Raw genomic sequence first — 27,157 nt, forward strand, 5'->3', positions numbered from 1 at the left:
AAGGTCATTGGAACTCAGAGACTGGACAGTGAGTGTATAATCAAGCAGCTGGTCATAGTGTTATGGTGGATTGGTGTATTTAATAAACGATTTTAACAAAATTTATTTATTTATTTATTTAGGGTGCAAACAAAAAATCTTAAAATAAAACAGTAAGTGTATCATATACACAGGATTGGTGATTGGACCAGATCTTTCTGGTGAAGTTTCAAAACTTAATTAGGTCTTAATTGACATGTTAGGAAGGGTTAAGGAGGTCAAGAATATTCACTGGGAACGAATGATAATAAGGTCCATAGAATAAAAAATATCTCTCACTCATAAAACTGTGTGCTAGCAAACAACAGCCATAGATTCCTCTGTGCAGCTGGATGAGGATCTGAAATGTAACCTAGTGAATATTTACAAAGTGTGTGTATAGGTGGTGATAGTGTGATGTTGTGCTGGTATGAGTCGATCAGACACAGCAGTGCTTCTGGAGTTTTTAAACCCCTCAGTGTAACTGCAGCACTGAGAATAGTCCACCAATCAAAAATATCCAACCAACAGCGTCCTGTGTCCAATGATGGAGAACTAGAGGTTGACCAACACAAACTGCAGCAACAGATGAGCTACTGTCTCTGACTTTACATCTGCAAGGTGGACCAGATTACAATGTAGACTGACTGTGTAAAACTGTTCACAGTTATTTGGTGAGTTACTGGATGAGTGTGTGACGAGTTTGGTGTACACTCCCTGTGTCCGCGTGGGTTTCCTCCGAGTGCTCCAGTTATCTCCCCCGGTTCACAAACACAGGTAGGTGGATTGGCGACTCAAAAGTGTCCATATGTGTAAGTGAATGAGTGAGTGGCGCCTCTCCAGGGTGTGTTCCTGCCTTGCACCCAGTGATTCCGGGTAGGCATCGGACTCACCACGACCCTGAACTGGATAAGCGGTTACAGACAATGAATGAATGAAACATGATGGTGTCACAAAGCAGCTTTACAGGAATACAAAATGAAAGCAAATACAATATAGATAACCACATGTGTGTAAGACACAGGCGACCGTGGCAAGTAAATACTCCCTCTTAGCTGGAGGAAGAAATCCTGGGAGGAACCAAGGCTCACAAGGGGTACCCATACTCTTCTGATCAAACAACTCATAAATTAATGAACTGAAATTTAAACATGCACAGATAGAAGCAGGTCTGGGGTCTGTACGAGTTGTGGAAGACTTTAGTCTATGCTGAAGCAGCCCCACAGTATATGGTGCATTGAGATGACAGATGCCACAGATAGGAAGTTGTAAGGAGTGCAGTGGAGGTTGTGACAGTGGCAGATGCTGGGAATGGAGGGCAGATAACTGGTCTCAGAACAGGTGAACAGAAGATCCCATGGTCAGTGTCGTGCCAGACTGGAGGGCAATCGTTGACTCAGACCAAAGAGAGATGGCAGAAATTCTGGTTGGAGTATAGCGATCACAAGAAAGCGAGAAACAGACTATAGTCCATCTGTTTCTCCACATACTTTTTTAATCCCTATTTCACCCAGCTCTTTAATGGTCAAGACCACCACAGAGCAGGTAAGATTTAGGCGGTGGATCATCCTTAGCACTATAGCGACACTGACATTGTGGTGGTCTGTATTGAGCAGGTATGAGTGGATCAGACACAGCAGTGTTGCTAGAGTTTTTAAACAGTTTGTCCATTCACTGTCCACTCTGTTAGATACACCTACCTTGTTGGTCCACATTGTAGATGTAAAGTCAGAGACAGTAGCTCATCTGTTGCTGCAGAGTTTGTGTTGGATGTTCTCTAGACTTTAAAGACTCTAGCAACCATGCTGTGTCTGATCCACTCCTATCAGCTCAACGCCACGCAGATGTGTTTTTGAGCTTGCAGGTTGCAAGGTTGGAATTTGACAACTCACTAAGATCATGTTTTGTTTTTTTAATCATTGTGACCCAGGCTAAATGAGAAGTTTACTATTTTTTAAAAAGGTTTGATTATAACTGGTAGTACTTCTTTAAGCAGGTGTTTTGGATGCGTGTTGAGTGTGCATGTTATGGAGTTTGACAAAGAGAGATTTTTTCTCAGTTCTAGCTGCTGAAGTGTGGAGAATGATTCTGTAGCTAGGTGTTCTTCTATATCAGCCACATTAGTTGACAGACAGGTGGGAGTCAGTACTACTGGCTGAAATTTATTTTTTGTTATACGTTTTCAGATGATGATAAATAATATTCTCGAATGTGTTCCTGACTTGCACCCAGTGATTCTGGGTGGGCTCCAGAGCCACCACAACCCTCAACAGGAAAAAGAGGAATGATGAATGAATGAATTAATATATATGGGATATATGTGTGGTCTCGTGTCCTAAAACTGGCTGGTTTCAGCAGCAGAGGAGGAGGTCAATTGTTATGGTTTGCATGAGTTGCGCAAAAATGCTGGGAAAAAATACCTCAATGAATAGGTTATGTCAGAGAGAGAGAGAGAGAGAGAGAAAGAGAGAGAGAGGAAAAATGCTGCAGATGAGAGAGATTTAGAAGGAAGCTGTGGTTGTCAGATTTTGCCAGCCTGACTTACAAAATACTTGATGCATGAGGTTGCACACTAGGTGACACAGTGTACGTTTCAGTGCAAAGCTACTACAGTACCACTCTGAGGTAGATGTCAATGAAATACATAGACATGTTGATTTTAATTGGAATATGTTTGTTTACACACACAAACACACTTTTATTCATAAGTCTAGCTTTAAACAATAAAATATTATTCTGGAGGGATTTTTTAAATTTATTTTTTCTTTAGAAAATTGAACAAGGTACAGCAGTAGAGAAGCCATCAAATCCAACTTGTAATTAATATATTAATTGTCTATGAATGTCATTTTTCTAAAACTTTATAAATAGCTATGGAACTGCATGGCACATTATTGACATGTTATAACATATTTTAATAGAACAACACTGTATTAATAACTACTAAAAATTAATAGAGATTTATTAATAACTGATTAATACATATAAGTTCACAATGTCTTAGAGATAATAAACATGTTTATAATATGTATGTGACTGTAATGTCTTATAAGTGCCTTATAACATATTATAAATATTTTATTTATTGCAGTCTTTGAAAGTGGTATTTCTCTATTCCTGAATGTGATTCCACACACATCTCTAAGTTGTAGAGATGAGGTGATCAGGTGATAAGGCATGACACTGAGACTTCACAATGCAGAAAACTGTACATCAATAAATATTATAATAGTTATAATATAACTAGAGCTGTAGTGTTTCCAGTAATTAAAGTCTGTTGATTATTTGTTTAACTACAATTTACTTCCAATGTAGAGTTTGTAAGAAAACAAAAAGCAAAAACAAAAAACAAAACAAAAACAAAAAAAACCCACAATGATCAGCCAATAAATGGACCAGTAAATTAAGGCTTTTGTTAATCAAGAAAAGCCATGACGTCAAACAGAAAGAAGTGTAATTGCCATAAAAGGCACTTGTTGCACTGTTTATAGCCGGTACTCACAAGAGCCACTTTAAATGGATTAAACAAACTGATTCATAGCCATTTGGTAATCACCACCAGAGAGTAGGGTCAAGGACATGCTTCCTGGACAATAGAAAAGTGAGAGGCCTTTTTCAGTCAGGGCTAATCTGAACTTTTGTATGTTGCTAATGCAGTTTAACATTTTTGACCTCAGAATGTTGCATGAGTCTTATCTAAAATTGTTTATTTAACCAGCAGTATTTTGGGTGTCCCGTGTGTCACCCACATATGTTAAAGCACATTTCTAGGTTGTGATTGCAAAAGAAAAGCATACCTGCATATGAGCAGACTTTGAATTCTTCAGAAAATAAATATTACAAGCAAGTCAAATGTGCTCTCATTTTGTCAGTATTAATACTCCTTAAAGCCAATGTTCAAAGTTTTAATAATTAAAAAAAAGTATGTTTCTTCACCACTTGCTAGGTCTACAGTTTGTCAGAATGTTCAAAAGCATGCATTGAGATGAGAATATTGCTCTATTCCTGATCCACTTATGGGTAATATCGTTCCACCTTAAAAGACCCTGAGCTTCTGAACGTAATTGAACCAGAGAGAACAGCATTTCCCCACAACCATAAACGTCCCCTTTAAGAATGTTAGTAGATGTATACTTTTGCAAACATATTTAGGTATATATACAGCTAAGTGAGCTCACACATCACTTAGGATTTCAGCAACTGGGCAGATGGGTTTACATATTAGAATAACTGTGGGGGTGGTAGTAGAGTAGAGTTTGAGGAGTTAGTGTGGTTATGTACAGTGTGAGTTTATTTAGAAGTTTATTTGCTTTTTGCAAAATCATTTCAAAGTGCATAATTGGTAGCTTGTTTGTATGTAGCATTATTCATTTTTTGACTCATAAAGGCAATGTGGAGGATTCTAGAAAACTGCTGTTCTCACAGCAACCCTCCTACCATACCCCATTGTTTGTTAATTCACAAGTTCAGCATCTTTTAAGATGTAACGGTGTGTTTGACTAAGAAACATGGTTGACGTTTAACTTGTCTGTAAGGTTTTATTCACTGTTTAATTTACCACAGAAATTCATTTGTAACTGAAGCTGTTTAGTTTTGTAGCACTTTAGGTATGTGTTTCCTTTTTTGCTGTAAGTGGGTTTCAGAATCTGGAGTCAGTTCCAACTTGATCAATGAAGTCAATGTTAACCACCGACAGAGCAGGAACAGAGCAACATTCTCTGATGTGACATCTCTTTTCATGCCTTTTAAAATTCTATGGTCTTTCCACCGTCCAGATGCCTCCAGATGTTGTGTTTGCCATAGCAGACCAAGCAATATAGGGAGAGACCTCCGGAGCTGTTTTAGACTGAGACACTTAGTTTGTTTCCCAATCACTGAGCTGGGGCTAGGTATAAACACCAGATATTTTTCCCAGTGCACAAACAAACCAGAGAGCTAGCAAATGGAAACATACCCTGAATTTTACAATAAAATATTTATTGGTTTAAATTCATGAACATCACCTTTAGAAAACATATGAGGATCCAACAATATTCAGTGGACAAAAAGTCCATTTTCTTCTGAATCCTCATTCATTTCTTTCATTCAGAATCCTTAGCTATACCTGGAATTCCTAATGAAGGCATGACACCCACTTCAGAAACTCTTCAAAACCCATGCTATTAGGAAGAAAATTAGTTTAATCAACCTGTCACAATTTGATTGATGGGTAGGAGCATTTCATGAGTAAAAATATGTTACTCTCTTCCTTCTAAAACTCCTAGATATGTAACTGACTGTGAATGTGTCCATTAAACATATTTTTCATTTAATACATACATTTATAAATGTAATATGTAATGTGTGTTCCATGCATTTAACAAAAGAGACTTTTTTTTACAAAGTAATAACATCTAGAATGGGCAAGGAATGTTCATGTGCACCACTGATAGCTTAGTGCTAACATTTTACTGGATTTCCCACAGGGGCATGAGCAGAAATTATCCTAGAGGTGTTTTTATTTCCATTCTTTTTAATGGGATGAAAAAAAAATGGATTTGTAAGAAAATGGCATAACGTCCATGTTTAGTGTGTTAGTAACATTTTTAAAGGATTTTAACTGAGTGTCACATGGAAAGCCATTTTCAACTGTTTCCAGCAAGGGGTGGATCATCTGTTCCATTTTTGTTATTTTTTTCCCATTTTCGGAAAAAGAGGATGAAACAACCCAAAGTAAAGAGAAATTATTGCCCCTCAAATTCTTTTCATGTCTCTTTGAGTCTCTGCATTTAAGCCACCCACTGAGAAAGTGGCGTAGTTCAGCACAGCTATACATGAATAATCCAATACCACCTCTCTCTGTCTTGCTCTTTCTCTCTGTGTTTCACTGTGTAATTTGGTTTTATTCGATTATAGGTCTGAATATTATACACATGCTGCGAAGGTGTTTTGCAGTAAGTCAAGGCAAAGTTCAGAGGAACCAGAGCAAGTTAGATATGTTAGATATGTGCACAAGCCTTCAGAAGTATCTTCTGTTGTTGTAAAAAAACAACAACAAAAAAAAAAACATAATGTTTTTTTTGACACAGAAGTGTTTTCTTGTCACAGAAGTGACCTGAATGGACATAATCTACAACCTCTAGCAATGAGACACATTTACCAAAGTTAATGATGTTGTAACCATACACTTAAAGAATTTTAATAAACTAGAATCTGAAACCGTCTAACAAAAAGTAAGCATTTACATGAGCCAAGACAAACAAATAAATACATTTAAATAATATAATAATATAAAACTTTTTTATCATATTTTTGCACATATTAGGCGTTAAAATATTTTTTATTACACTGTATACATTGAGTTAACATAATGTATTATAATTGATAATGTTCATATTATGATATTTTAAACCAACTATTAAACTGAGGCACATTTTATACAAATATAAAGGAACTAAAGTTCCTTCTCTCTAGTGAGAATCAGGTTTGAATTTTATTTGTTAGAATACATATCATGAGCAACATAAACAGTCAGCACCATGGCTGAGCATTTCCTTTATGAAACCGCAGTATCTCCAAAAGCAGATTCTGACAGCCAGGTTTCTTTGGTCATAAACCTAAGAAACCAATTCTATCAGTTTGTGGGGCAGGACTTTTGTTCTGTCTGAGAAAGGAAAGTGAAGAGAGAGATGGTAAACAATTGCATATTAACAGATCTGCGCATACCAAAGGGAGGTGAAAGCTTAGAGTTGTATATAATTTATTTTAAAGGTTTTTTCCTGGACAAACTTCTAAATATGTCAAATTGATGAACAGAGATATGTTTTTAGTGGTTTAAAGTTTAAACAGTTAACAGAGTGGGACTTTAAAGCCAGAGATTTTTTATTGCTCCAACTCGAATACCCATTTACTTCACTTAATACAATTCAGAGGTCACCCAGAGCACAACAGTACAGTTAAATGAAGGCAAATGAAAGCTACAGCTAATTATACACAAATGTCAGTTTCTGATAGCACTTATAAGGGAGTAAATAGTGATGTATTTGTCTTTGCTACTCTGTCAATCACTCTTTACCGTAATATCAGAGGGAGTTTGTGGGGCTGATGAATACTTGGTTGTTGTAATATTATTTTTAAAGTGAAAGTGGTGCTAAGGAAAACCCAAAATGCATTTTACAGCACATTATTTTTAAAAATAAATATGTCAATCAATGATGTGTAGATTAGATGGAGGTTTGGGATTTCTGTGGATTTATTTCTGTCAAAAATATGGCTAATTTTGCTTAGATATCACAAATACAAAGTTTTCAAATCCATATAACTGTGTTAAATCATTCTGTAATATGTATATTATTCATAATGCATACTAAAAATATAAACTGTATTGAACTATAGATTTTATAGCCATGTTATATTATAAATATTATTTGCATTTGGTGGTGATTGACAAGTCTATATGTTCAGTCAGTGCTTTGCAAAGTTTACACATCATGTTTAGTCCCTACTCTGCTCTCTTGGAACCACACATGAGCAGGAACTAAAAATGTACCCGTTCCAAATACAAGGTACTATATTGACCTAGTGGAGAAGTAAAAAACAAAAAACAAAAGAGCTGAGCCGAGCAAAGCTGAATAGGTACCATGCAATGGAAAGCGGTTAAAAAAAGCCATTTTTTGTTGTATCAATTAATGTATAAAATTGGGATTCAACAGTTTATGCTTACGCCCTGTTTTCTGTATTTCACAGGTCTGAACCATTCATGGGCAAAAGATCCAAGAGAGAATGTTTGGCCTTTTTGTCTCTGGGTTTCTGTTAGTGTTCCCTGCAAGTTCACTGGGCTGTCCAATGACACTATGTTAGCAGCAGTTTAGAAAAGACAGTGGCTGGTTTCACATGTCTTGGATGAAGCATGTGCTAGTCTTCACCCTCCCAGGTTGGTAGCATCATGTGAGTGTGGAGAGATGCGGATTTAAATCTGTTGAACTGGCTTCAAATAAACTGAGGAAGCAAACTGATTACATTGTACAAATTTAAGAAAAATTTAACTTTAATGTGGAACACTATTACTTTAAATTAATGTGTAATGCGTGTGATTTATGAATGAACTTTACATTAAATTTACGAACATTACTACATACATTGCTTTTTCTTTTTTTAAAGACATAAAATGATTGTCTTTTCCTTTCTGGAGAACATGCCAATATATTGAACACTGACTCTGTATAACCATGAACACATATCAATTTCTACTTGATATAAACCCACACTTTTATTAAGTTTATTTTAGTTAGTTACACTGCTGATTTCTACACAGCATACTCTTATAAAAAAATAAAAAAGGTACTCTAAAGGTTCTACAAAGGGTTCTTTGAGCGATGCCATTTAAGAACCTTTTTTTGTTCCATAAAAAACATGTTTTTTAAGGGATGTGTGAGTGTAAAGAACCTTATGAAAGTTTCAAAATCCATCACACCATCTAGGTTCTTTACCCATTTAAACAAATTAGCAAAAAGAGTTCTTTATAGAACCAAAAGTGGCTCTTTTATGGCATCACTCAAAGAATCTGTTGCAGTAAACTAAGAGTGCACATTATTGTTCCTAAAGGTACAAACAATATAAACGTACCTTTAAAAGGTATTAAAATCCAGTTGTGTTTCTTGAAGTTACATTATATTCGTGAGAATTCATTATAAAACTGTGTAAATCACAACCACAGTGACAGCTAAACATACCACCAAAGTGCCAGTTCTGAGAGTCTAGGGTTCAAATCCATGCCCAGGTAACCAAACTACGCTACACCAATAAAGGACAGTGGGCAAGATTCCTCATATAAAATCAGCTACCTGTGTAACATGATTAGAATAGTAAGTTGCTGTGTTAATTGTGTCTGCCAAATGCTGTGAATGTAAATATGGGCATTTAGTATCGTATAGTATATACAGATAATAGTATTTAGATTGGGGCAGAGGGGTTTGGAACCCAAAAGAAAAAAAAAAAACGTAAGTGGAACACTGATATCAAACCACCCTCCAAGTCTACAAATAGAGTGTCCCAAAACAAGACCCTTACAAGTGTGCTCTGAAGTCCGAATCTGCACCAAATGCGTCTGTGCGTACCACCATACATCATCCATTCGCAGCAGTGTGACAGCTTTTCTTCCAGTGGAGGGACACAGGCTGTGTGCAACCTCATTTTAATCTCATTGCACTCCTTCTCTCCCTTCCTCCTCCCTCCATCCCTCACTCCCTCCCGCCCACCACTCAATGTGCGTGTCTGTTTCCCATACCAGACAGTGTCTAGACCGAAGCAATTATAGACAGGGCTTGAGCGCCTTACTGCGGCCTGACGTTTGAGGGCTCCAGTGCTGTCCTGGCAGCAAACAGCAGGAGAGAGTGAGTGAGCGAGAGAGAGAGAGAGAGAGTAAAGACCAAAGGGGTGGTCACTGGTGGCCTTATCATCAGTTGTCCTCTTTTCTCTTGGCTATGTTTAGAAGAACAGAACAGCTCCTGCTCTTCTCCGCATCCCCACCATTTTCGGAAAGTGGGACCTTCCCAAAACCCTAAAGCTGAAGAAGAAGTAGGGTTGTCAAAATAAGAGAATATAGTAGTTTGATACTAATAAGTTGTATAGAGAAGTACTGCATGTCAAAGGCTTCAAAACAAAGTAAATAGAGCTGTTGTAAAATATAATTTAATTTACTTAATCCATTATAAAATTAAAAAAAGTAACTAAAAGTGCAACCTGTTACACTTAATGCATTTTGATAATTCATTAATTTATTATCTGTAACCACTTATCCAGTTCAGGGTCACAGTGGGTCCAGACCCTACCTGGAATCATTGAGCGCAAGGCGGGAATACACCCTGGAGGGGGCGCCAGTCCTTCACAGGGCAACAAACGGACACTTTGAGTCGTCAATCCACCTACCAACGTGTGTTTTTGGACTGTGGGAGGAAACCGGAACACCCGGAGGAAACCCACGTGGACACAGGGAGAACACACCAACTCTTCACAGACAGTCACCCGGAGTGGGAAATCGAACCCACAACCCCCAGGTCCCTGGAGCTGTGTGACTGCGACACCAACCTGCTGCACCACCGTGCCACCTCACTTAGATACAAGATTTACAACGTATATGTTTTTTCTAGGGTGGCATGGTGGCGCAGCAGGTAGTGTCGCAGTCACACAGCGCCAGGAACGTAGGGTTTTGTCTGTGAGGAGTTTGGTGTGTTCTCCCAGTAAGCTCCAGGTGCTCCGGTTTCCTCCCACAGTTCAAAAACACACACATTGGAAGGTGGACTGGCGACTAAAAGGTGTCCATAGGTGTGAGTGTTTATTCCCCTGTGAAGGACATCTGGACCCACCACGACCCTGAACTGGCACTTACAGACAATCAATAACTGCAGAATTGATGAATGTACTTTCTAAATATGAACAAATTAAAAAATGTATGCCTGTCACACACACACACACACACGCACACAAACACACACACACACACACACACAATATTGGGACTGGGCAAGATATGAGTGAAAAATTTACAGAATATTAAAAATTCACTGTTTTGCAACGTTACACTATAAGAAGGTGATGTAATAATTTCAAAATGATGATCAACCAAAGGCTTAGTCTTTGCAAGCAATGATGATTTGTATCCCCTACAACGTTCATGGAAAAAAAAGTAAAATAGCTGAAAAATATATTTCTCAGTGCTAAATTGCAAAAATGTAGGTCTTTTACCATTTACATTAAGTGAAAATATCCAGAAATCTCCAGGACAAGGCAAGAAACCACAGTTGAATGTGCATGACCTCTGAGCCTTGAGATAGCAATGCATTAGTAACCTTCATACTATAAGTATATAGGTGTGTATTAGCTAGTAAACTAGAAACAGACAGTAAGTGCTCTCCTCCAAACATGCAAAGTTTGAAAAGATTCTCCTCTGGTCAAACAATTGATAAATAGCTAGTTTTAACTACAGGTAGTAACAGCCTTGGAGTCTGTACAGGTAATGGCTTAAAGATCTAAAGCAGTGTGTATCCACAATGAAGAATATTGCCACCCCAGTTTCCATGTTCCAAAACATGGATTTCAAAAGCAGGTAGACCATATAAAATTGGTGAAAAAGTCTGTTTACCACTTGCCAAAGAGATGACAACACCAAGACCAAATATTGTAACAAAATGGATGCTGAGTTTAAAGGTCACTGATATATTTCCTTCCACAGCATGGCTAGGCTCAGCCCTCTCACCAAAATGCTGTAGGGAAAAAACCTGTGTACACCTACTGTGTTGAAGTATTTTGTGTATGTGTGTGTGTTTCTGTGATATGAGTTCTAGGTGGCACTTTGGTTTGATAATGGGTGGTCTATAAAATTTGACAACCACTGGCTTAGTTCATATCAGGGATTTCATCAGTATGAAACCCTTAAATCAATGAAACCAATAACAGGACTTTTTCAGAAAACAGAAAATGCCTTCTAACTTGTTAACTAGCATGAACTGTCTTAGTGAAGTGTAGTTGTGGTATTGAATCTATCATGAGTACAGATTTCATGCTGTACTCATTCAGCACTTATTGTAGTATTGAAATTATACATTTAAACCATAGCACTGGGTTTGGTAGGCCTGAGAGTGCCGGGAATACACTCGTTGACCTGACTCAGCCCAGAGAACAATTCAGCTCTGTGTGGTGGTTGAAACTGAAAGAAAGAAATGTGCAACTCTGGAAAACCCCTGTCTCTCCCCAGTTCTGCCCTGCACTACCAGAAAGTAGGACTGGAGGAACTTTATTTTGTCAAGCAGAACATGTGACTGAGGCTTGAAGCACTTCCGAAAACAATTTTGAAATGGCGAGATTGAGAAAGTGTACAAATATATCACAAGTGCTTTAACATTGGGAGCGAACAGCCACCAAAAACTTGAGTGTTTCGTCATAGAATTTTGCATGACATTGTTGAGCAGTGAGTATTTATTTTGTGTACGTGTGTTTTTTAGCCCAATCTGTGACTCCAAATGTCTGTTATTTTCCACAAGGACATACTAAGCTTAACGTTTCATTTTTAGCCTTCTCTTAGTTAATGTGCGTCATTGTGAACACAGAAAAACAGGACATAAAATGGGACGCACTGGAGCAGCCACAGATGAACCTTGCCCAATGTCCACCAGGGACAATATGGGTATAAAATCTCCCAGCACTGGTACTGCATCTTCTGAAGTGATGAGGCGTCATCAAATACCAATGGGCACGTGCCAAGTCACTAATCAAAACTGTTCTGGAGGCAGTGCTGCCTTTGAGGCAGAAGGAATGTAAATGGTTACATGTAAGCCAGCAGACAGGGATGAATGTGATTGGGTGGAGATTTTCAAATTCTGCACCATGAACCCTAGACCCACATTTGCCTGCTCAGTGTGACAGAAATATTAAGAATAAATGAACAATATAATCTGCATCCAACTCGCTGCCCCAAAGGAAGCTGCAGAATGTTATAATGCTCTGCTGCCTCTGAGACAGATTCTGTAGAAGCACATTTTTGTTATACCCTGCTATAATGCCATGATGCCTTCTTCAGTGGCAGCTATCATAAATGAAGTGTGCAAAATGTACGTCTTTAGAACATGCCTCAGGCAGATGAATTTTATTATATAACATTATGCAGCTTCCTCTGAGGCAGCAGTTATAGCAGAAATGTACTTCTTCAGAATCTGCCACAGAGGCAGCACAGTATTCTGCAGCTTCCTCAGAGTCAGTTGCATTATCCTCCATTCAGGCAAAACAAAATATTGACGTTTTTGCAACACTTCTAACAAACTTTGATATAGAAATAAAGGTACAGTAAGTTGCACATTTATTCCTCCAAAATTATTTCTGTCAGGCAGAGCAGGCAAACATGAGGGTCTCGGTTGAGCTTTACTGGTTTATGATGAGGTATTTGAAAATCTCTGCCCAATCCCTTTTAACCAATCAAATTCATCCATGCCTGTTGGCTGGTAACCAATTACAATTATTTCCGCCTTGAAGGCAGCACTGCTTTTAGAACAAATTTGAGTAGTGGTTTTGCACACGTGTTACCACTGGGATGAGTTAGAGAAGTGTCTGTGATCCAGAACTAATCACCCAACATTACCATACCTCATTAAGGATCTTGTGGCATTAAATCATCACAGAAGTGGTTCAACATTGTGTGTGTATATATATTTGAAAGATATTTGCATTGGATATAATTGGCATGGCATTTCTGTTCAAAACTTGGCTAAATAAATGCCTAGAACTTCTATAGTTCTCCCACTCTCACGCTCCGCGTTTCTGCCTCCCTCTCCCTGCTCTCCATCGTTTTCTTTTTTTTTTTTGCAAAGCTGTGGTCAGCTTTACTCTCTCATTCTGCATCTCTCCCTCTCTATCTCTTCCTAGCCCTCATCCACATCTATTTTCTCTCAGTCTATTTCTCACCTGCACCCTTTTTAGCCCCCCCTCTCTCTCCATCTCCCTCCCTGCCACTATCTCTTGCTTTTCATTTCTGTTTCTCTCTTTTTACTGCCTCTCTCTCTCCCCCCTTCCTCTCTGTCTCTTCCAACCCTCTCCCTCCCCTCCCTCCCCACCCCTTTCACTCTAAAACCCCTGCGGTAGTGTACTCCCACCCACTCTCTCCGACACTGACACACAGAGACGGCTGTGTGTGTGTGTGTGTGTGTGTGTGTGTGTGTGTGTGTGTGTGCAGCACTGCTCTCCCATCGCCACAGACAGGGTGACTTCAGCGGGAAAGAATGCTCTCCCTCTATCTCTATCTCTCTCTTTCTCACTCAGTCTTTTTCCCAGAGCCTCTGCTCTCTCCCTCTCTACAAACACACACACACACACGCACGCACACACACTAAGATAAACAGAAATAGATACATGTTTCTTATCACACTCACAAACACATAAACAAATACACGCAGTGTAATTGTATATACATATTTTGTCTGCAACAAATACAATGGTGTGTGTGTGAAACAACCAAAAGTCAAACTTTAACTAAAGCTATCTTTTTTATCCAGGCTATATTTCTGGTTCTCGATTGTCCGCGTGGTCATTTTTCCATTACGTTCTGAGTAGTTTCCAGCATTTTAGACCCTACAGCACATTCCTCTTTGTAACTTATAATACTTTAAGGACTACTGACCCAACATAACTGCCTTAAAAACTTTACGTGGTACGTTCCATAAAACGAACAATCACCGGTTTTAACGTGGAGGTGTTTTTTGTCCACTAGAGGGAGAACTGATACTACAGTGAACAACTCCTTCGCTAACGAGGTCTAAAACGAACTTTGCACACCATAAACATTCCTGCTTTTTGAGTATGACTATTCAGAGGGAAAATCACTGGAGGAGTGCAGCACATATATTGGTACTGTATGATGGTGCAGCACTTTAAATTCAAACTGGATGATTTAATTTTGCTTTAAACGAACCCCTGCACACCTAGGTAATCCGAGCGATTTAATAAAGCTCATCAGGTGAAAGCCATCTTATGAATACGGGTCGGAGCCTACCTGCAATCACTGATAGCAAGGCAGACACACCCTGGATAGGCACCATACCCACTCACACATATGGACAATTTTACATAGCCAGTCCACCTATCAGTGTGTTTTTTGGGCTTTGGGAGGAAATTGGAGGACACCCAGGCAGACACAGGGAGAATTCGCCAAACTCCTCACATAGCGAATTTTCACCAAGAAGAACTGGAAGGGTCCCAGGTTGTGAACTAAATTTGGAACCATTCTGTGCATTTCTACCGACATAAACTGGTTCGCGAACCAGAAAATTAGTTTCCAGGTGGAACCAGAGAGGAGTTGGATATCCAGCGCAAAGCTTAATGTCGTTTGTGGGCGTTTCATAGTTCAGTGCCTTAAGAAAGACCTCAAAGCCTGAGATACAGCTTTATCGCCCAGTGGAACTGAATGGGGGTAATTAACAATGTTTCAAAAATAAACTGGATAAGCGGTTACAGACAATGAATGAAATTAAACAGGAATTTGTGTGTGTTTCTGGGGCTGTGTTTGGCTCAACACAATGCGTGTTGGCCAGAGCTGTGGCTCTGTCATTGTTATGTTTCTCCACCGTTCACAAGCTCAACAGGATGGCTCAGAACTCTGCAACATTTACACATAAAAAATAAATAAATAAAGACCTTATCATGACTTAGACAGTTTATCTGTGGCTCTGGTGCGGTATTCAGCCACAGTGACGGCCCCCACTGATGACGTATCCTTGGTTTCCCTCTAAACTTGTTGAAATGCGGGCTGGTTCCCTGGAAATAACCAAGGTTACGAGAATCAGGAAAATAACCAGAATTATTTTGGTGGAATAGCGCAATGGAACAGACAATGACACAAGACCGTGCACAATCCCAGGACCATTTTAAAGGTTTAGGTAACTTGTAATGTGATATGGTATGATGCTTAGTGGCATATGAAATATTATCTTTGTCAAATTACTTGTGTAAATGTGTAGGTGTGTTAATAATGCTGATAATTGCTGACAAAGGCACTGTCACAAGCGTTAAAATTGTGTCCTGTGCCTCATTTGTGTCTCATTCATTGTCTGTAACCGCTTATCCAGTACAGGGTTGCGGCAGGTCCGGAGCCTACTGGGAACACACCCTGGAGGAGGCACCAGTCCTTCACAGAGCGACACACACCCTCATATTCACTCACACAGTCACACTTTTGGACACTTTTGAGTCATCAATCCACCTACCAACGTGTGTTTTTAGACTGTGGGAGGAAATTGGAGCACCTGGAGGAAACCCACGCTGACATGGGGAGAGCACACCAAACTCCTCACAGACAGTCACCCGGAGAGGGAATCGAACCCACAACCTCCAGGTCCCTGGAGCTGTGTGACTGCAACACTACCTGCTGCAAACAACCCTTATAAAAACATATATACAGGGTGAGTCAAAAGTCTCAGGAAACCTTTTTATTACGTATCTGAATACCCCAGCAAATAAGGTGTGAAGGGGCCCACCTGCAGCGTATATGTCCAGAACATGGCCGCCATATTGAAAGCCGCCATACTAGATCAAGGGCAAGTTTTTCCAATGAGAAGGTGGTCATGTAGCATATCAAAGAAGACCAGAAAAGAAGACCAGCACTATACTCAATCCAGCAATGACACGGAGGACACACCACCACTGCCATATCAGTGTCATTGCAGTGCTGAGAATGATCCACAACCCAAATCATACCCGATCTATGGTGGTCTTGTGGCATGCAATGTATACAGAGCAAAATATGGATTCCGGTCTGTAATTGTAGAACTACAAAGTCCTCCAAAGTGCTACAAAAGCCCATGGCACCTACCATGTCACGGTAGTGCAACAAGAACTCCTGATACGGTTGTGGGTCCAAATTCTGTTACCAAACTGTCTTGAAAGTGTTTGGTGTGTTTTTCTTGTATCAGTGTAGGTTTCCTCAAGGTGCTCCGTTTTTCTCCCACAGTTCAAAAATACAAGGATATGTGGATTGCCTGTTCAGAAGTGTCCATAGCTGTGATCGTGTGAGTGTTGGCTACACTGAGATGGACAAGAGCCCCATCCAGTGTATGTTCCTGCCTTCTGCCGAATGATTCCAGGTATAGGCTCTGGACCCACTGTGACCTGAACAAGATAAAGCAGTTCCAGAAAATGAATGGATGAATAAGTTGATGATCTCATCTCATGTTCCCTTTCCTCATAAGTGTTTTCACCTCCTGTCTCTACCCTTCAGGTTCTTGTCTCTACTGTAAGCAATGGTGTTCCTAACTGCAGTCAAGGTAACCTTAATTTGACCTACCTCTCTCTCTCTCTCTCATACTTTTGGGCTAGCAGCAATTAAAGAAGTACCAAGAGGCCAAAGTCGCTGCCAGTCACTAATGAGGAGATCAGTGTATGGCCTAGTGGAGTCAAGTAAGAGAAAATGATCTTCACATGATCCTTATTGTGATGAGCTTGTCAGATTTTATCGTACATTTTCCAGTGTCGTCAGTGGAATTCTGAAATCAGGATCTGTTTACTGTTTGCATTTTTATGGTCCTTCATTAAGCTAATTTAATTCAGCACATGCAGACGTACATGTACAACACATGTAAAACCTTTGCTCTTAAAGAGATATGTCTTATATTACTTAAAGGAAAATAAGTTTTAAAAAATAACTTGAATGTCAAAATTAATATAAGAAAATGTATAAAGAGCAAAAATATTATACTAATATATAGACTTAGAATCCTAACAACCATGAAAGATGACCAAAACTGTCCTCATCCAATATTCAGTATGAAATATTTTAATTCATATAAGATATATAGAAGGGAGGCACGGTGGCGCAGCAGGTAGTGTCGCAGTCACACAGCTCCAGGGACCTGGAGGTTGTGGGTTCCATTCCCGCTCCGGGTGACTATCTGTGAGGAGTTGGTGTGTTCTCCCCGTGTCCGCGTGGGTTTCCTCCGGGTGCTCCGATTTCCACAGTCCAAAAACACACATTGGTAGGTGGATTGGTGACTCAAAAGTGTCCGTAGGTGTGAGTGAATGTGTGTCCGTGTTGCCCTGTGAAGGACTGGCGCCCCCTCCAGGGTGTATTCCTGTCTTGCGCCCAATGATTCCAGGTAGGCTCTGGACCCACCGTGACCCTGAATTGGATAAGCAGTTACAGATAATGAATGAATGAATGAATAAGATATATAGAGAGTCTCAAAGTTATAAAAAAGTAATAAGATGAGTTATAAAATAAGTAATAAGATGAGAAAAATATACATACTCATTCATTATCTGTAACCGCTTATCCAATTCAGGGTCGCGGTGGGTCCAGAGCCTACCTGGAATCATTGGGCGCAAGGCAGGAATACACCCTGGAGGGGGCGCCAGTCCTTCACAGGGCAACACAGACAGACACACACATTCACACCTACGGACACTTCTGAGTCGCCAATCCACCTACCAACGTGTGTTTTTGGACTGTGGGAGGAAACCGGAGCACCTGGAGGAAACCCACGCGGACACAGGGAGAACACACCAATTCCTCACAGACAGTTACCCGGAGCGGGAATCAAACCCACAACCTCCAGGTCCCTGGAGCTGTGTGACTGCGACACTACCTGCTGTGCCACAGTGCCGCCCGATAGTCATACTCCTATCATAAAAATAATCATATAATACCTGAAATAGACAGCTTTGTGAAACTGCATAAACACACTGAGAAGGTGTTCACCCAGATTTTAACTCTGTAGCAAATAAGATACATCCCTGAACAACTTTTGCTTAATAGCTGAAAATTCTGGCTGTGTTACACATACATCAAACTAACTGAATTATTTTAATAAATTACATATTTTTTCTCCATATGAAGTTAAGGATAATCATTCATATTTGAGGGAAAAATGATGGAATCGCCACGTTTTAATTTCCAGTACTGGCAAAAAATTAAGTTTAAGTTAAAATGGAGTGCTTACTGACTTACAGACAGAGCTCATATACATGGCAAACTGAAATAAAACAGGCCCCCAACAAGAGAGTTGTCAGTTGAAACAATGAAAATGATAATAGGACTCCTTCAAGAAGGAAAAACACACCACGTGCACTTTATGAACATTCATTCATGTCTACAATTTGGTGTATGTATAAACGAAATCTGACAGTTACAAAAGAAAAACATATGGGTAGACCAAGGAAGATGTCAAAGTGTCATGATAGAAAATGCAAGGCAGTCTGTCTTAAAAATGGAAACTGCACAACAAAACAAATGAAAAAAGGTAGAAAGGTAGAACTGTAAGGGATCAGATGAATAAATTGGAATTTACACACGTTAATCCATTAAACAAACCTAAAAACCCGACACCTAAATGGAATAAGACAAACTTACAGTGAGCTAAAATGAACAATCATGGATTGTGGATGACTGCATTGGTAAATGAGAACGTTGGAACCAAGTCAATGTACAATATTGTTTTTTCATTAGTGCAGTATATGCCTTATAAATATCAAGTACAAGAAGGTGCAACCAAGAGCTAATTGTATTTTTTGTTGATTATTGTATAATTCCTCATTTTTTCCTCAACCTTCATTCTTTAATTCATTCATTGGTATTCTATAACTGCTTTGTCCTAGTCAGGATTGCAATGAGTCTGAAGCCGATCTGGAATCATTGGGCACAAGGCAGGAACACACTCAGGACAGGGCACCAGTCCATCACAGGTCTTCACACACTCACTGTGCACAATTTCACCCAGCTCGTCCACCTACAAGAAACAGTTTTTTGATTGTGGGAGGAAACATAGCAGCTGGAGGAAACCCACGCAGGCATGGAGAGAAGTCACCAAACTCCTCACATTCAGTGAATTGAGCCATTTTGTACCCTAAAGGTACATTACATTCTGTTCTCCAGAAGGACAGGTGAATATTTTTAGGCTTTCATTATAGAACTCTGTAAAATATAAGTCTTGGAGATTAAATGGGGGCGGCACGGTGGCGCAGCAGGTAGTGTCACAGTTACACAGCTCCATAGACCTGGAGGTTGTGGGTTCAAGTCCTGCTCCAGGTGTCTGTCTGCGAGGAGTTTGGTGTGTTCTCCCTGTGTCAGCTTGGGTTTCCTCTGGGTGCTCTGGTTTCCTCTCACAGTCCAAAAACACATGTTAGTAGGTGGATTGGTGACTCAACGTGTCCATAGGTGTGAGTGAATGTGTGTGTGTGTTGCCCTGTGAAGGACTGGCGCCCCTTTCCAGGGTGTATTCCCCCCTTGCGCCCAATGCTTCCATGTAGGCTCTGGACCCACCGCAACCCTGAACTGGATAAGCAGTTACAGATAATGAATGAATGAGATTAAACGGGGCGTACAAAATCAACACGATTTTAAAATCTACAATTATAAGAGAATAAGGTACAGTTATGTTGCCTAACTAAAGGTACTGGAATGCACCCTTGATGGTACCACCACAGTGACAGCTTTTCTGGCAGTGTACTGTTGCCCCTGCCCTGGCTCTTAAACAGCCAATCATATCCTTTGAAATTGGATTGTGCTATGAGTGACAAGCAAACAGCCGATCATCTAACAGGGTTATCAGTTGGTTGTGTCTTGGATGTGACAACAACAGAAATAAAATGTGGGAATACAAGTGGAGATGCTGAGATAATAAATAATAAAAAAGGACAAGTCAGCTCAACATTATGGAAGTTTTTTTTGTTTAAAGTCTGACTGGGATCAGAACACGGTTGTATGTAAATCGTGCTGCACAGCTGTCCTAGGTACACAACACACCTTACTCAGCAACGTACCACCACAGACAATAATGAATGTCTACATCTGTATTGTTGTGGAACAAATCTGGAAAAAAAAATCGGACCCATGCAACACATGGGAAATGTCATAACCCAAGTCAAGCCCGGCTCATGATATTTGGCTCATATCTGGGCCACATAATATTTGCTAGTGCTGTAACTGAGTCTTAAGTGCCAGAAGTGACACAGATTAGTCCTAAACATGTCTGCTGTCCAGGACATTGCTAAGGATTTCCTACCACTTGGCGTGATCAGAAACATTCTCTGTGTGATTGACCCCACTATGTTTTCCTAGGCCACAAGCACTTTTCAAAGTCAGTTATTTTTATAAAAATCCTATGTACTAGGATGTTATTATCTTCTAATATAGTTTATTGCATTTTAATGTTGAGATCACTCTACTTCAAAGTTTACATTACATTTGATCTCATTTTTAAATTTTTTATCGATTTTTTTATTTTCTTCTCACAGTCCAAAAACACATGTTGGTAGGTGGACTGGTTGCTCAAAAGTGACCATAGGTGTGAGTGTATGAGTGAATGTGTTAGTGTGTGTCGCTCTGTGACGAACTGGCGCCCCCTCCAGGGTGTGTTCCCGCCTTGTGCCCAGTGATTCCAGGTAGGCTCTGGACACACCGCAACAATGAATGAATGAATGAATGTTGTGAAGCTGTTAAAATTACTACAGATGAGTTAAATTTACTATTTTACTACAGGCAAATATTAATTTACTTTTTTTTTTTACAATTTTTACATTTTTTTCAAATTTAAATTATTTTTAAATTATGTAAATGCCAGTAAATTTTAAATAACAAAAACTGAGATACAAGATTAAGTTGCTAAACTCTAGGATATATTGCGTTGCAGGATTATTTGGAAGCATTAGATTTGTCTGCCAATGTGAGATATATGATGTTGAGGTCTAAATCCACTTTCTGCAGGGTTAAAAGTTCATTGCACTGATGTGAAATGAGACACTACCCACAACCCCCTGCTGCTGTCATACAAAGCCCTCCCACACTTGCACACAAAGCCAAAATGTGTGAAGGTAAAAACAGATATTTCCAGAGAAAATAATCCATGTCTACACCATTTGTGTAATTTACAAGGCTGGAAGAAACGCTTCCTGGATGTATGTGTGCATCACAAAGCAAACAAAATTAAGCTCTTTAAAAAACATTAATTTCCTTCTTAATTGCACTTTTAGTGTTATCAGTAGTTGCTATTATTATTAACAGGACGGGCTACTAGCTGAATACATTTTCATATATAAATATGGAATTAAGCATCACTGAGTATAACAGCCACTCTGTCTAATACACACAGCACCATTATGTCTGTAGTGATTGACTTTTTTATACTGTAAAAATTGTATACTCCCCCCAGCAAAAATGATGGTATCTGTCATATTTATACAGATTCGGAGGATGTTCTGTCAGATTTTTACTTTTAACAAATAACCAAATCACAGATATGACACAAAACAAGTTTTGTTTAATAATTTAACAATCTGGCTTTGTACAACTTTCACAAATTTAATAAAATGTTTATAATTAATGACTTTTTTTCAGATCACATTGTGGAAACAAATAATGGAATAACTCATTGTTGAGAGAGCAACACGTTATGAGGCTGCCACATTGTTTCAAGGTCAGGGGTTTCTACACTGTCAGGAAGACTCTCACTGTGTCGGTACCTTTTGCTGTCACTATGGTGGTATCCTCTAGGGTACATAATCAGTATCTTCAGTTAGGGAACATAATTTCACCATACTCTAAATTATTTGCAGATTTTTAAGTTGTGCTGATTTCATACAACTCTTTTCATCACAAGGACAATTTTACTTGATTTTTTTTATTTAAATTTATTTTACACAGTTCTATTATGAAAACTATATATATATATATATATGTGTGTGTGTGTGTGTGTGTGTGTGTGTGTGTGAGTGTGTGTGTGTGTGTGTGTGTGTGTGTATTGCTATTGTTTTATCACCCTGACTTAGTTTATACTAACCTCATTTCTCTTGTTTCACACACATGATCACAGTGGACTGACCTTAACCCCAATGCTGAACTGGACTAGTCTCAGCTGACCGATTGCCCTGGTAGGCCCTCATTAAAATGAACTGAAGCAGCAGAGACAATTGGCACACTTTAAACAGCTGACTGGACCTTATTTTCCTCCTCTCTATTGCACCCTCTCTCTCTCTCTCTCTCTGTACTTGTCAGTCTTTTTTCACTATACCCATAGCAGCTTCTGTACATTAGTATTCATACAACAGGTTTATTCTGGGGTTTTTTTCTCTCTAATGCTATCTCAGTCTGTTTTTCTCTTGTTTGATCTCTTCTGAAAGTTGGTCTATAATTCATTCTATAATTCGTACATGCACGGAGCTAACAGTAGAACCACAGACATCATACATTTACATTTTTATCTCAAAGGGGGTATGGAGAAAAAAGGAGGAAAAGATAAGCATGTATGGAAAGGATAGAAACTCAAAAGTGACCAATAGAAAACAAACAGAGTTGGGCAAGACTTTCTGCCTTATTTTAGTGTGGTCTTCTGACTATACTTGTCTTACGCTTCACCCACAGTCTCCATTACACTCTATCTGCTAGCTAGCAAAACTGCTCATACTTTTCTGGATGCAATCATCTCCTCCTAACTTGCTCACTCCCCCCCCTCTCTCTCTCTCTCTCTCTCTTGCTTTTGGTTGAGTTTGGTTAAAGCACAACATTTGGAATCACTTCTGGTCTAGGGCATTTCACACTGAAACATTCTGTGCTTTTGCTTTTTCCATCCTCAGCACAGGCTGTTCTCTTCCCCCCTCTCTCTCTCCCTCTCTCTCTCTCTCTCTCCATCCCTCCCTCCCTTTCTTTTGCTCTATTCTCTGTCTCTCATACACATATTCACACAAACACATGCACGCGGCTGTTTCTTAGCAGCAGTCTGTGATGGTCATGCTTCAACTGGAAGTGAAGTAGACTTACACTTATATGATTAAAAATTAATCTTCCATAGAAAAATAATGAATAAATAAACAAAAAAAATGAAAAAATAATTATCTGTATAACCCCCACCAATAATCCGGTATGCCTTTACACAGCTACTAAGCCTGTAATAACAGTTAACTTAAATCTATTAATAAAATTTTCAAAAATCAGACACTATTTCCTGATCTTTTAAAGTAAGACCTTATATATGTTAACTGTCCTTTAACTTTAACCTTACATTGTGTCCAGGGACAAACTAAAAATGATTTATTATAAGACCTTGCAACATTTTCCTAAATTCGTTAAAAGATAGACTTTAAGCCTACTATTTCAAAGATATTATGTTTTCATACAGTGAGTTTACCCTTCAAATTTATCTGAGGCCCCAGTGCACTGTGGGTGATAAGCACTCTGTGTGTGGGGTAGGGGTTGGGGGGGCGGTCGGTAAAAACAGATGCTAAACTTTGGAATGCCTTTGGCAGCCTGAAACAATTTTAGTATGAGGAGAAATGAAGAAAGTACCTAGGTACCCCTTTAAATACAAAAATATGTTCTACCCTATGCTGAATATTTTCTTTTAGTTGAATGTGGTTAAAAAAATTCTACACATGCTTATGTATTTTGCTTAGGGATTATTTTTTTTATATGAAGCACCTCATGAACCTAGCTCAGTCAGTGACTAGCTCAGTCAGTAACACTCAGTCAGTGATTCGCATACATACTCATTCATGATTAGGAACTACTCCACAAAGGGGTCCTACTCTGTGTTTTGCACCAAAAACACTTTTCCACTGCATAGTACCTACTTGACTTGGCTTGACTCAGCTCTACGCATATTTGGGGATATGGTCCCTGCTAGCTTTCCCATAACTCCTCAACAGCCATCTCAAACAGGAACCAGGAGCTTTGGAAACGACAATGACAGAGGTAATATTAAGCATTGTTCACTCATTGTGTATTCGTGTATTGTTGTTCATATATATATATATATATATATATATATATATATATATATACAGGAGGTCTTCAGTTTACGTCAGTCCCGAGTTACGATGTTTCGTGGTTACGACACATCTCCCATTTACTGTAAAAAGCCTTGTTTCAACGTAAGTGGTTTTGCATCTTAAACCTCGTAACGTGAACTTCGAGTTTGGTGGCGGAAGGATACACGGTTACGTATGTTATTTATGTACAGTATGTACGTATGTTCCGACTTACACCGAAAATCGGTTTACGACGCGATGTAGGAACGGATCAACGTCGTAAGTCGAGGACCCCCTGTGTGTATAAATATATATATATATATATATATATATATGGACTGAACACAATTCCTGGTACAATTTCGTTCCTTGCTGCACTGTCCAGCTCTCACTGGAGTCTTTCGTCTGCAGCAAATGTAGGGAACGTTTGTACCACTTCAAAAGACCATGGTATAATTTTTTACGAGCTGCTGTTTTGAGTAGGATAAAAACATTTGTCTGCATTTCACCGTAACTGGCAAGTCTCTCTGGCCAATCTATAAGGTAATATAGTTCACTTAAACTAAATTGAATATGTCTTCAGCCGCTGCTTAAATGTTGCCAGTTGTATAGTTAAGCAAGCCATACTGTTGACACAACTAGCTAACGTATCCTAGCTACTTTGGATACTATTTAGCTTAACAACTAACAACTATTAAAGATTGCAGAAGATGAACTAGAACCACTTGGAATTTTTAGTAATTTCTTGTTTTTGAAAGTAGAGTGTAAATACGAGTGGGGGAACCATGTACGAAATTTACAAAACATTGTTTAAAACTTTTTTTTAAACTGGAGAGTAAATCCTAGTCAGAAACATTGGAAACACTCGAATAATGGAAAAGAACGCGAATCACAGCCGAGGGGTGTAAAAATAAACTCGTTCTGACTGGCCCGACCCCCGTTATTAGCAAGGCTAGCGCGATTATGTTAGCTTTAGCAGTGATTGAAATTACACTGTTGGGTCTTTATATCTTGGTTGGTAAATTGTAGCGCGAGACAGCCGCCGCGATTCGCCTGTGTGGCTTGGTGCCTTTGAAATAACAACCCTTTCTCTGCTCCACTCAATCACACACACACACACACACACACACTCACAAACCAAATCTCTCTCCCTCTCTCCCCTCCTTCTCGCCTTCTCTCTCCCCCACTCTCCCTCCCTTTCCCCCCTCTCTCTCGTTCTCTCTCTCTTCCCCCTCCCTCCCTCGCTTCTATAATTCAAATCCTGTCAGCCCTGTTCCAGACTGCTGGCGCCAGCCTCTCTCTCCAGGAAAAAAAGAGAGTAGAAAAAAAGCAAAAGGAAGAAAAAAAAAGCTCTTTGAGGGACAAAGCCGACGGAGCCACACACACACACACACACACACACACACACACACACGCACACGCACAGGGCCGGGAAAGAGAATGAAGTTTTTTTAAAGAGGCAGCTGTGGGTGGACTTTTCAGGACCCAATATTTTCTCTATTTTTTTTCTTTCTCGTTGCTTTCCATCGCCCTTTTTTCTTTTGTTTTACGCTCTCAGTTTCTCTTTCCTCTCTCTTTGATCTTTCCACTGGTCGATACTTTAAAAAATTCCCCAGCGATATTTTCGGCTGGTTTTATTGACCGTTTAAATTGACTTACAACGTTGACAAGTTTCAAACTTTTGTGAAGGTTCAAAATTTTTATGTCTCTTAATTTTTTTAACCCAAAACTCACCTAATTGAGGGGGAGAGGGGGAGAGAGAGAGAGAGAGAGAGCAAGTACAAAGGCAGGTTTCCAAGGTCTGTCAGCGTGGTAAAGCGATTGCAAGGCAACATTTTAAAAATAGCCCCGAGAACAAATCCGTCTATTTTCGTCTTAATGAGCAGCCAGTCATGTGACGCAGACGGACAGAAATGACAGGCAGTGTCCGCCAGTCCAGCGCTGACTCAACGCTGCTCTCACTCCTCATGAAACTCCTCATTTAGGAGAGAAAAACTCTCCACTCTTTTACTAGATTTTAGCCTCTCTCTCTCTCTCTCTCTCTCTCTCACACACACACACACACACACACACATACACTTAAGCCCTGTAACATTTTTGGCATCAAATCGATGACCTTATAGGTTCTGCTGCCCAGCTCTCCTTTTGCCTTTTCTATACACTCAGTGTTGCTATTAAATATAAGTTTGTGGTGAAATATATTATATTGTATGCATATTTTTTTTAATGGCAGGATAATATTATGATGATTTTCAAGTACACACATAGAGGACATTTTTAAATAATATATAGTCCCACTGCTGACTTTTTCTTGAATTTCCCCTGGGGATCAATAAAGTATCTATCTATCTATCTATCTATCTATCTAAGTCTGAGGATGTTACCCCAACATTTGCTATCTCTATGATCTGTCTCAAACATGTCAAAACATGTCTAATGTTTTGAAACCCCAGTGTCAGTAAATGGTTAAAAAAAAGGGTCTCTGTCCCATATGCTTATGTTTCTCTCACTGCTCACTGCAAAGGGAGTTGTTTAGACAATGGAGGTAACTCCAAATGCTTAAACGTACGAATCAAGATGACGATTTTGCTCTATTTGTGCTCCATAGGTGAATAATGTAGACTTATTTAAGCTGTTTGGGATTACTTAGGGTGGAGTCTACAAATTTGGGGGAGCACTAACTGCATGAAAGTGAACGCAGACCAAAAGTGCTTCAAAATGAACCAACTCAAGTTACAAATTAATTTCTGTGGAAATTCAAACAGTGAATAAAACCTTACAATTAAATTTTAGACATGTACAAACAACAATATTTATTTCAAACATACCAATCCACCTTAAACGATGCAGAGCTTCTGAACATCAATAAACCAGAGAGAACAGTGTTTCC

General features: G+C 39.3%; 1 long non-coding RNA gene across 1 annotated transcript; it reads right to left on the reverse strand.

The window, feature by feature from the left end:
- Window positions 1-9,271: 9,271 nt before the first annotated feature.
- LOC136674700 (uncharacterized) lies at window positions 9,272-26,132 on the reverse strand. The gene is made up of 3 exons (XR_010796087.1): window positions 26,002-26,132; window positions 24,091-24,188; window positions 9,272-9,562 (listed from the first exon to the last, which is right to left on the reverse strand). It is a non-coding gene; the product is annotated as an uncharacterized lncRNA (long non-coding RNA).
- Between the last annotated feature and the right edge of the window lie 1,025 nt (window positions 26,133-27,157).

The sequence above is a fragment of the Hoplias malabaricus genome, chromosome 2, assembly GCF_029633855.1.
Source record: "Hoplias malabaricus isolate fHopMal1 chromosome 2, fHopMal1.hap1, whole genome shotgun sequence".
NCBI lineage: Eukaryota > Metazoa > Chordata > Actinopteri > Characiformes > Erythrinidae > Hoplias > Hoplias malabaricus.